General features: G+C 37.0%; 1 long non-coding RNA gene across 1 annotated transcript; it reads right to left on the bottom strand.

Moving 5' to 3' along the window:
• Positions 1–2,519: 2,519 nt before the first annotated feature.
• Positions 2,520–11,245, bottom strand: LOC149918069 (uncharacterized). Its single transcript, XR_016465830.1, has 3 exons — positions 11,206–11,245; positions 4,634–4,726; positions 2,520–2,692 (listed from the first exon to the last, which is right to left on the bottom strand). It is a non-coding gene; the product is annotated as an uncharacterized LOC149918069 (long non-coding RNA).
• Between the last annotated feature and the right edge of the window lie 1,455 nt (positions 11,246–12,700).

The raw sequence follows: 12,700 nt of genomic DNA, 5'->3' as shown, positions 1-12,700 counted from the left end.
ATAATAATAATTACAGATAATTTTTAGCAGCTGTTAAGGTCTAGGTTGTTTGTTTGCTTATTTTATTCCCGAATGTTGATGTTTGCCCTTTTCATTCACAAGATACTATGTTTCTCTGTAGAAGAAATGGCTCAAAAAGACATTACTGTGCCTAAACATGATAATGATCAAATGTTTTTCAACAAACTCTTGCAAGACAAGAAGTAACATAATAGAAGAATGTGAAAGCTGAGGAAATATTTATTAGAAAATATAAATCTTCCAAACCACCTCCATTGACAAATTTGTTCTATCATTAGTTTGTTGAGTTAAAAAGTTTCTGGATACCACCAGAGAATGAGCATTAAACTAATGCCATCCATGAACAGAACTTAAATCTCATTTCCACAGCATAGATAAACTACAGTATATATAATGTAAAATTTTCTGCCAGTACTGATTCTGGATTCTAGACAGTAACTTCAAACTTCTTTCATTTGCTTAAATTCTTAGATATTACATGGCTATTCTGAACACTTCCGTCCATTCATTTCCCCTGCTCATTCACCAAACAAATAACCTTACACAAACTCACTTCTGAAGCTTAAGCTTTTAAAAAAGTCTGCAAAGAGACGAAAGTAGTTCACTTTACTTGTGATAGGATGGTATTATCTTTGATGCCTCAGAATGTCCCTCCTGTGAGACCACTGCTAATGAATATCTAGAGATGGTCTCAGTAACCATTAATTTATTAAAAGTTGGAGCATTTCAAAACATTTACAATACTGCTGTTCGCATTAGAAAAGCTTTATTCAAGGGCAGCTAACTGTAAAATACCAATATAACTTCTTCAGTAAGTCATTCTGGCAACATTTTAAGTTATAATTAACAATTTTACCTCAAATATAGTCATGGGATTCTACAGTTTCAAAAAACTGTTTATTTTTATGCAACAGATTTTCATTCTCATATATCTGTGGGTATGAGAATACCAGAAAGCATTTCAATATCAGTATTAATGGAAGAGATTAATCACAGAATGGCCAAGGTTGGAAGGGACCTCAAGGATCATGAACCTCCAACCCCAATGCCACACGCAGGGTCACCAACTTCCCCATTTAATACTAGACCAAGCTGCCCAGGGCCCCAACCAATCTGGCCTTGAACGCCTCCAGGGACGGGGCATCCACAACCTCTCTGGGCAGCCTGTTCCAGCACCTCACCACCTCTCTGTAAAGAGTTTCCCCCTGACATCCAACCTAAATCTTCCCTCCTTCAACTTAAAACCATTTCCCCTCATCCTGCAGTTATCTACCCTTTCAAAGAGTTGACTCCCCTCCTGTTTGTAGGCTCCCTTTAGGTACTGAAAGGCTGCAATGAGGTCAACCTGCAGCTTTTTTTCCTGCAGGCTGAACAAGCCCAGCTCCCTCAGCCTGTCTTTGTAGGGGAGGTGCTCCAGTCCTTATTATTATTATAATTAATATAATAATATGTAAAGAAAACAACCTTCTTATTGAATACAAAATTTAAAAAAAGTTTAAAAATTTTAAAAAGGTCAATAGATGTGATCAATAATATGTTTTAGTATATTTTTTGCACTGGAAGATACTTAGTCCTCACTAATTACAATACATACAAATGTCACTAATATAAATAAGTGGACTGTGGCTTTTTTTAAAATATGAATAAATATTAGGAAAGCAAGCACAGTTTAAGAGGTTTCATACTGGTTTATGGTGGAATATTGCGCAATAAGATGTAGTCCTATTAGCTGAATTTAATTGATCAGAGTACTGGAAAAACAGGGTTTTTTTTAAAATACTTAACTGATTTTTCCATATTAAGAAAATGCAATAAATCCTATTAAGGCAGTTAAGAAAGAAGTGAAGCACAGCTATATATTAAAAAAATCACTTCTCTATACTTGACATGATAAATAAGTTTACAGTACAAAGAAAAAAAAAGTTTAACTTCTAATAAAGCATCCAAAATCTCAGATATTGTTTTTTAGAAAAACAAACTGCAATTTCTGGTAAGAAACATTGTTTTCCATAAGCAGGTCGTATATTAGAATTGAAAACTCTCTACATACTTTGCTGAGTTCTTCTGATAAAAGCTATTGCAAATAATTATAAACCCCTATTACATTAACAAATGTGATGTTAAGGGGAAAGAACAAAACAATACACACTCTTTCATTTTACACCACATTAACTAAGGGCTGCACATAACATAAATGAACAGTGCCGATGTATGTAGCAACAGAATAGATTTTGGGAATAAAACCAGTTCTCCAAGTTTGGAAGTGTACCTCTATCCAGCAAGTTTATTTAAAAATAGACCCCAATTGTTCCTATCAACACCTTCTTATGTAACTTGCACATGAATATAGGTAATTTGCAAAACACAAAGTGATCTTTTTTTTTTTCTAAATCTTGTTGAAGCTGGTGCTGATGCTGAAACTTTGGCAATCTCCTGACATTAAGTGAAACCATAAATAAGAACAAAGAAATGTAAATGGGCATGTTATTTTCCCTTCGTTTATTATAACATTTTAGAAGTGTTACAGAGGTTTTTTCACCTGCTTTGAAGTTTCAGCTTTTGTTCTGAAGGTGGTTCTCACACAGGGATTGTCCTCCCTTCTCCACTTCCCTTCTCACAAATCCACCTATGCTGTGTCAGCAGCACATGAGCAGTACACTTCTGAAGCTTCCTGTAATTAAGTTCACCTTGTTGTATTATAGGTAAACATGTTCAGACTTATTTTGTATACATTTGGGAAATAATAGCTTTTACAGTCAACAGTATGAAGCAACTTGTGCTACTAAAATAAACTGTGGTGAGGACTATGTCTTCCAGCACTTTTACAAGTAGCAAATTCCCTCAGTGCTTTGGTATTTTTATCAGAAAATAATGAACATTAATTTCCATTGTTCTGTACCAGCACTAACTTATGTTCACAATAATGTTTACATTTATACTGTATCGTCAGTGCACACCCAGAAGATGAGATTCAGATGAGAAAAATCAAGTACACAGTTTCACTTCAGACATCCTTGGGCAGCCTGCCTGGCTTCCAACTGCCTTTCTGCAAGAGCCCTTGGACCCCGTCAGATCCTCCTCTGTCACATTTCCCATCATCACGACAATATATGAGAGCAACTTAACGTGGCAATAGGCATGCATATTTTGCATCTGGTTCCTATGTACTCAGTATTACATAAACAATTACAGTATAATTTTCTGGTAGTCTTCCCTGTTGAAAAACACTAGTGCAAGATCTTTCCAGGGATAGAGAGCCTGATGTTTCACACCAAGACACAAGAACTAATTGACTAGGGAAAAGCTTATGCATGTATTTCAATTGTGTTGTTTTTCCTAATGAGACACTAATGCATAATTCATTGCCAAGAAATAACAGGCTGACTTTGCTTTTGCCGACTGGGACATGGAGTCCAGCAGCCAGACGCTCTGGTGCAGGCAATTTCATTCCCAGCACAGAAACAGCAAAAGACCACAACAAAACACAAATGCTCCTCATCCCCTGTTCATGTCAAACATAGTCCTCCAGGCTGTCAGGACTACTTTCATGCACTGAAATGTTTCTGTTTTGGTGGAGCCCATAGAGCCCAGTGCCATGCAGCTTCCCAGGCAAGTAACTCATGTCTAAGTGAGCACCAAACACGGCCAGGCTAGTAACTTGTCCTCTGTGATGCCCTCTTCCAGCCACTGACTCTCACTCCCAGTGAGATGTTACCCATACACTGCCCTTCCAACCCACAAAATCCCCAAAATCTGTATCTTCCACAGTGTAGGGTTTTGCCACAGCACAGGCCAGCTCTCTCCTTTCAGAAAAAGACAGGATTGCAGTGCTCATCGCAGTCGTGGGGCAGCTGGCCTTTGGGCACAAGACCCCAAGCACCCTTTTGCTACCCCCAGCCCACAGGTCTGCAGTAGCAGGCCTGACATCCAAGGAGACATCTCAGGGACAGAGAAGACCAGCTATCATGCTACCCATAGGGTGCAAAGAACCCTCTAAGGAGGCCAGCATCAGCCCTCGTAGCAGAGCAGTGCCATGCCCTGCCCTATCCCCAGTCAGCCTGGTGTTCCTGCCAGCAGCATTTCTATAACCCCTCCTCCTCTTCCCTCTCACCATGGTGAGAAATGAGTCTAGCAGCTTCCAGCAACATCCTGAGCAATTCCTCTTTGTTTTTGAGAGCAGGACCATTGCTCCACGTTGTGCTCCTGGCTACTAGCTAACTTCTGGCAACAAAACCATGACCAAAATCTTCTTTTTGCCCATTCATGAGCGTTTCTGAAGGCATGATCTCTGCCTCAGGGGAGGATTTTTTAAAAATAATAATAATAATAAGCCACAACTCAGATCCTTTGCACTTATCTTCCTGCCTCCACCTCCCCCCACTCCCTTCCATTATTCTATGACTACATTATGTTTGGCTAAATCGAGAGTTCTCAACATACTGCTATTATATCTCCCTGACTTCTTATTTTGTCCATGCAAGTGAGAATTACTGTGGTTTGCCACATCCTTAGACAACATGTTACAAGACCACATTTCTGCTGTATTAAAAGAACTATCCCACTACAGGCTGAACAGAGCCCCAACACATCTCTTTCTGGAAAACATTATTACCTCAGCTGTTTCCACTGATCATTAGGACTAGCTGAAACCATTACTGTAAATGGGCTCCCAACTACAAAGTTGCACATGGAATGGCTGCATTTCCTGCAGAAAAAATAATACGGTTAAAGTATTTCAGTCCATGGCTACTTTCTTGTTTTCTGAGATGTTTGAAAAAAGCTTTCATATTGCTGTGGAGATTCTTTTTAAAATGTCTGTGAAAGGAGCATTTTTATGTTCATTAAAGCTGGCCTTGAAACAGCAACTAATGGGAATGCTCAATATTAAGAATCTCCTCTGGGGGACAGATTTACACTCCAAGCAAACCACTTAGGCATTTAAAAGATTTTCAAAACCAGGGCACTGAAAGATGAGGTATCTCAGCATCTGTGACAATCTGAGTCTGATTTATAACAGAGACGTCGCTTAAAACCATGGTTGTTCTTAATGAAATAAAAATGGATGCTGTGTGATATTAAACTGACATTAAAGGAATTGCAATCACACAAAAGCACTGAAGAAGAGGAGGGAGAGAGTCACAAAGCAATTATGCACTAAGTGAGGAGGGCAATGGATTTAAAGGAAAAAAAAACTGGCAGGTTTAAATAAAAATGTACTGTGCAATGTTATTTCTGCTTGTTCTGCTACTTTGTTGGTCTTGTTCTGATGCATGTTTCTGTAGAAAAGGAATGCATTGAACCTTTTCGATCCATTCACTTTTAATAGTAAAAGTAATTTTCTCAGGTGGGCACTGAGCAGTTGCAATTACAGTTTATTTTACTGGAGAAATTCTTTTAAGACACTAATGGTAAGAGACATGGGGTAAGGAAAAACATCACAGCACGCCTCCCAGGCTTGATACCAGCAGCTTTGTGGAAGACTCAGAGACATTGAACAGTATTTTTGTGTTGAAATCTCAGGTTGTTTTGTTTCCAATGCGCTTTAGCAGAGGGTGATGAAAAATAATAAAAATATTCAAACTGTGCTCATACAGCCACTGCTATTCTCATTCACATGATCCATTTAAGCTCTAGCACAGTTGTCTTGGGGCTAGCAAAAATAAGAATTATCTGTGAAACACTCAAGCTTTCACAATTTCGCATTCATTCACATGCACTCTATGGTTATTTAAGAAAAACAACAGAAAACACAGCATACCCAGTAATTAGGTTGCTTCTAGTAGAAGGCCACTCTCCAGGTCCTGCTCTTTTGTTTGACTCAGAACTGCTTAAATGTTGTGTGGTACATGATAGATACAACTCTACACAGAGGAACTAGCAGCAAAAATTAACTTTTTTTTTTTCTTTTTTGGGGGGGAGGGGCAGCAGAAGAGAGGGGTTCTTGTGTTTTTTTGTTTGTTTAATAGATGGGGCTTCTTGGCCCACGGATTGTGACATCTCTTCGGAAAGTTTTGGGGAGGTGGCCTTGTTCTTTTAATTAACCAAATTATTTCAGTTAGAAAAATAAACATTAAGAACACCTGACAGATGATTTTTCACTACTGAAGCATGTCTTAAGAAGAAACAGTACATATTTAGAAGTGAATTTGATTTGCTACTTTTCTTTTTTATTAATTTCCTTACACAAGTCTATTAAAAAGGATACCAGAAGTAGCATCACAATATGATAAATGAATTCCATGGAAGACAGGATAAATTACCTTTTTTTCCTGTTTTTTTTTTTTTTTTTTCCTGTTGTTTGTTTTTGAAGAAACCTAAATGGAGAGTTTGATTTCTGATTCACAAGTAGTTCTTTTCATTATTATTTGGCTTTGATTCAGTTCCCGCCCAACCACACAAAGTATTAGGATGCATCTAAGTCTGTCTTAGCCTGTGCTGATTTTAGCTTCAAAACAAATAAATAGATAGTGGTAGCAATTGCCTGACAGTCAGGCAACAACTACCTTTGGTGTAGTGATAACGAGGAGTTATTCAGTGCAAATTGAACTGTTTACATCCCCAGAATAAAATGAGGTATGGAAGAGAGCATACATCCAGGATGGCACCAGAAGTCCAGGGGCACTGACAGAAATCACAGCTTTAATTCACAGGAATGCCTTTCATTGTTTAGGTAAAATCAAATTTAAACAGAAAAGAAGAAAACCTGAATCATTGGGGTCCAGTGACAAGAAACAGCATGTAGGCTGCATTAAGTAAACTTACTAAAGGGAGCCCAAGCAGACTCAAGGATAAGGAGTATGGAACTATCAACATCATAGCTATTTCAGCAAAGGGAAGGTGGAAACTCCCATCATTACAGCCATACTCAGTGTTGACTTTTGGATGCTCATCAAAAAACTTCTCCCTTTCTCCTTTAGGAAGCCTGAAACCAACAGTCTTCAGACCAAGGGAGGCAGAGCACACCACCAGCCAGAAAGGGAGTTTAGGAAGGAATTTCCTCCTCCCCCCCCCCCCCCCCCCCGAAAAAGATGCTCACTGTTGAAGCTCTTCCATAGTAATTTGCATTATGAAAGTTTAACTGAAATGATACTAAAGATTCAGATCATTTTATTGTTAAAGCACAAGTAACAATAATTTCCCATTTCTGCTTATGATTTTTGCTCTTACAAGATTAAATGTGATAATCATGATGTCTGTTTCCAAGCGGAAGAAGAAAAGTAATCTATAAAGAGCTCAGAACTAAGTATTTAAGATATGTTTTCACAACTGACAGGAAAAAAATAGAAAATTAAAAGGAATGACAATTACTTACTGCTCTTAAGCTAGAAAGGTATTTACCCTGTTAAAATCTGCAGAAATATTTTTGCTAGTTTCAGTTGCAAAGAGGTTATTTTTTCTTAAGCATTGTCATATAACCTAGAAGAGTTGAATGTGTAAAATCTTTTCAATGAGGAAATGATTCTTTTTTTATACAAAGTATTTTAACTGAATACAGCAAAAGTTTGATGAATTTCCAGACACGTAACACTAATTTACAGCAGTGCACTGTAATAATTAGTTGTGTGTGAACACATATAGATATTTGACCTATGCATCAGAGAGAAGTGTTGTAAGGACTTTTTTCTTTCTTTCTTTTTCTATTAGACTTGTGGAGTGCTAGCTGTGAGAAAGCTCTATAGATAATAAGCTTTTAGGCATACAAACCCATCTTTAGATCTAAAATGAAAGCAGTAAACTCAAGGTTGGGAATAATTATGTTAATTAGTTAGCCAATTTGAAAGAAAATGACGGTTGTTAGCAGCAGAGCAGAGGGTGATGTCAGCAAAGAGAAGCAGTAATAAGTTCAGTAAGTCTGGTGGGACCAAAAGGTCAGGCAGAGGTGCCATCTGGAGAAAACTACCAGACACCAGGAAGCCAGTATCTCAATGATTTTTAATGTCAAGTGCAGCTGTGAATGTTACATATGAATATCTTTATTTTTTGTGGTTATTCCTTAAGGATCTGGGCTGAGAGATCAGAAACACAGTTCTCCTTACTGAGATAGCCACTAGCATGAACTTCTATAAATAATTTATGAAGGTGAAATGTGTCCAGTTACCAGCAGAAGAGCACTATCTGATTTTGTCCAGTCTCCATAGAGGCTTTTGGTATAGAAAAATCACTTTTGATAGTTTCATTGTGAGGAACATAAAGTTCTCAGTCCTGTGCTAGATGTTTTGCAAATTTTCAGCTATCTCAGGCTGGTATCACTTGTCATGTTCCCTTCTGAAGGTGTGTTTAAACAAGGTTAGTGAGCCCCTTAGAGTCCAGGAGGAGGGGTACTGGTAAGAATGGGAATGTTTGCAACTGTTTGAGGGGATACAGTCTAGCAGAATGAGCAATGAATGGAGTTTTCTTGGTACATAACTCTCCCAGTTTAACAAATCAATTACCTCACTGGAAGAGAATTCTTGCTGCAGAGGGTGATGTGGATCTCATGTGTTTTCAGGAAAAAGTAGTCCTTTCTTTAATAACTAATTCAGTCCATGCCCATGATCCTTGGTATATTTCAAGTAACTGATTCTTTTGTTAAGTCAACTATGTATATTACTATGTCATGTAAGACCAGCATACGTAGCATGTTCTTTCCATGTAAGAAGACACCAGTAGCAGTGTGGAAATTCTCCAGAAAAAGTTGGAGGTGGTACAGTTACTGAATTGATGCACTTATGTGATTTTATTAGAATTAAAAATCAGGAACTTATTTCAGAACCTGACAATTTGTTAAGTGATTTTAAATTAAGAAGTCAAGAATAGAAGTCTGCCTTATTCTATTTTAAATATCATTAAAAAAAATGAGAAATAGTCTCAGGAGAGGAGAGTTTTACTTTGGAAATTATTGAAACATGCCTAGTCTAGAGAAACAGAAGTTTGTTTGCTTTCTGTTGCTGTTTTTAATTGGCAGATTCAAAGTTTGCACTTTTTCATTAGAATCTCCAGCAAAAGTTTTATCAAAAATTCTAACAGCCCTATCAGTGGCACAAATGCCATTATCATCATATTATAGTTAATTAGGAAAGATACAAGCATCATAAATGTCTCCAAGCAAGTTTCAAGGTAAAGTGACATTATTGGTAGAGTTACCTCAGTGGCAAATCTCCAGTCAGTCAGAGCTCACACACTGTGCAATCGTTTTTAGAAAAAAAAGAACTTCTAGTATTTTATTATAGTTGTCCATCATGTTTTTGCAAGAATTCACTAACTACTAACACTACAGAATTTTTTTTTTCTTTATGGTGGGGCAATACTATTTATTATGGTAATGGTAGCTCTGTTTAATAAATACTTTGCTTAAATATACAGCTCTGTAAGTACTACAAATACACATATGTTTCTTTAATCCTTACAGGGGTGTCTACTGAGGGCTCAAAATTACTTATCTACATTAGTTTAGAAGTAGGAATTCTACTGAAATGAGAAGACAACTGGATTACAGGTCTCTTTCCAAAAAAAGCCAAATATGTATATGTAGAAAAGTGCTAAAAGAAGCTCAACTTTCAATTAAAGTAAACAATATCAGTACATTTACCATATAAATATAGTGCTAAATCCATTCTTTGGTGAATGCTTACAGGCTGGAAAAGATCCATATCAAGTTAATGAACTCTAGTCTGCTGACTTACAGAAAAGAATATAAAATAGAAGAATCTACATATATTATTTCAAACTGCTTATTAGATAGATAGACTTATCTATAACATATATATATTAGGCACAAATTACATTAAAATGATGTTCATAAAATTGTATGGAAAAAGTTTCACAAGTTAGAAAACAGAAAAAAAAAAAGGCTGCTTGCATAACCTCAAATCACCTCTTCTGCTTAAGCAGTATTTTATGACCTCTAGTTAAATCATCTCATGACATACCAGATGTGTGAAGTCAACACAGACGAGTAATGTGAGGTAGCAAAGAGAAATGAAGCAAGTCTAGACTACTGACGCTTGCCCAAAAACTAGTACAAATATGATGCCATAATACAGTCCTGAAGCAAGCAGAAAATACCACTGCTTCATTAAATTGCAGACCTAGAAATCTGTAAGAGGAATTTGTGGTTTGTAATTCTACAATGCAGTTTAATGAGCATCAGTCTAACCTGCTTAATGTTATATATGATTCATCGCGAGAGTCTACGTTGAATAAAATCAAGAATTCTAGAACTGTAGTGATAAATCAGCAGTTAAATGGTAGGGGGCTTGCAAAAACTTGAAAGAGTTGATAAGTTCTTTTTGAAGAGCACGGCCACCAATTTGTGGAGATGGAAAGCTAATAGGACTGGGCAAAAGAGCTTGAAGTTCGGAAGAAAGAATAAGACGTTCAGCAAGGAGACAGGAAGAAACACAAAGAAAAGTGGCTAGTACACAAAAAATAATCAGCAAGAAAAATGCATCAATAGAAAGGAGAATAGAGGGCACCAAACTGGGATTTAGAAGGAAGGTAATTTAGGGTGTTACTGGAGAATGGCAGAGAAGATAAAAGCAAAACTAAAGGAAATGAAATAAAAGAAGTACACACAAGGCTGTAACATATCTCTCTTCCAATGAATTGAGATGCTCTGTTTGGGAAAGTAACACAAAACCCAGAAAATCTTACTGTGGGATAAAAATAAGTAATTGAAATGTCAGTAGAGAAAACCATGCTCTATGAGACAGATGAAGAGGAGTGACTGCTGTATGCGTATGCTCAGGAAGTATTCCCTACTCCAAGGTAACCATGGAGAAAAAAAAAAGTGTTTTGATTTTTTCAACTCTGGGTGAAAATAAAACCAGGCAGAAAAGGAAATGAAGTTTTCTACAAAGTTCACTGGCAAAACGTACATGAGGTGAAGTCTTGAAGCAGACAGCAAATAGTGAAATTAGTCAGAGAATCATTAGAAAACATACCAATTTTAACAGAGAAAATATTTTTGGAATAGAAATACACAGTGCAGAACCAATTATTCTCACATTCATTCAGCAGGTACATCTCCTAACATTACAGTTTGAATCCTAGAAAGGGATACACAAAGTAAAAGAAAACTAAAGAGGGACTGTACAATTAACAAATGTACATTTAGGAAAATGCATAGTTAGGATGGTATTTTACAGGTTTGTAGTTAGAAAAATTATTACAGTGGAAGGAGACAGTCAAAAATTAAATGCTCACCTGTGTCCTAGACTCACAGCAGCAAACTCTAAAAGAAGAGATCTCCAAAAAGGGACCCTTCCCCAGTGGCAGTCAGCCCTTAAATGGGGTCCAGGAGAGGTGCAGCTGGGCTCCACCTCTTCTGGTCACACAGCTGATTTGCCTTCACCTGTGCTCCCAGGGCTGACTCAGTACTTGCCTCAGGTGATCAATCAGTGGTACAGGCTCAACAGTTCCCATACAGGTAGCTAATCAGAAAAATTCCTCCTAAAATTAAAATTCCTTTTTAATGCTTTTATGCTGGTTCAGTAATAGATACTTCTCACTTGTGCCCAGGAGGATATGAGCCTAGTCATACTAGACAGCTAGAACAAAAAACAAAAAACAGAACAACAACAAAAAGTAAGTGTCCTCTTTTCACGTTGTTGCTCTTACCTCATTTTTGCTGAGCTATTGCCCCATCTACATTGAATGCCCTGTGGAAAACAATGCCACTCATCATAGAAGTAGTAACACTAACAGGAGTCCTAATTCTCTCCTGTCTTTGGGAGTTTCTTCTCAATAAAACAGATAAAAAGTAGTGTTTGACTAATTTATTAATTACTGTTAATCTGTAGACAACAAAACTGCATCAATTTAAAACTTGGAGGATCCAAATTTGTAATTATTAAAAAAAATAATAATAAAAAAAAAGGAAGAAGAAAAGAAAAAGAAATAAAGAACAAAGACCCAGAGCAGTGGAAATCTCTTGACCTGGAGGTGCATTGAATTCAAACAGGGCACCATCTCCAATTAAGTAATTCAGTTCTGTGCCTGGGATTTGAGCTACCACTCTGATTTCTTTGCAGTATGAGAAACATAGAAGCGTAGCTCTGAGGTCTGGATTCCTGGAGCCCAGAATATTGTTAGTTACAGCACTTCTTCAATACTGAAATTCTGACGTGTGATAATTCTATTCCAATGTCCCCAAGTATCTTCAGCTGTAAGTGATTTCAATAGGACAAGTGTGCACTGTACAAAAAAATTGGTATGTACAAGAAATTCTCAGGAAAATAACCAAAAACTAAAGTTCCTCAGAATAGTTTGTCATCAAATTATCCTGAGTATAACTACAGAGATTTCTTGAAGACCATTCTAAGAAGAACATATTTTAAGAAAAAGGAGAGCCTTTAGAGAATGACTGTATCAAAAATATCATACAGGAACACTGCTGAGATAGAACAGCAGATCAAATGATATTTACTGGTACACCAAAATGAAAGCCTTCTTCCAAGCAGGGAAAGCACTTTGACCAATGTGATACACTGCTTGTAAGCTTACTGTACAGTTCCAGGAAGATTTTTATTTCAAGAAAATGTATTGCACAAAAAGGAAATAAACATATCAAAGACTATTTTTGGAAGCACGTTATCTTAAAGGCTAAATTTTCGCATTGCTTCTGTAAGATATCACAGTTAATCAGATCAAAAAACAACTGTTTGATCTTTCCAAGTGCTAACAAGTATCTATGCTATTG

This window comes from Phasianus colchicus, chromosome 4 (genome assembly GCF_987193195.1).
Source record: "Phasianus colchicus chromosome 4, bPhaCol1.hap1.1, whole genome shotgun sequence".
Classification (NCBI taxonomy): Eukaryota; Metazoa; Chordata; class Aves; order Galliformes; family Phasianidae; genus Phasianus; species Phasianus colchicus.
This window is presented reverse-complemented; position numbering and strand designations above follow the sequence as displayed.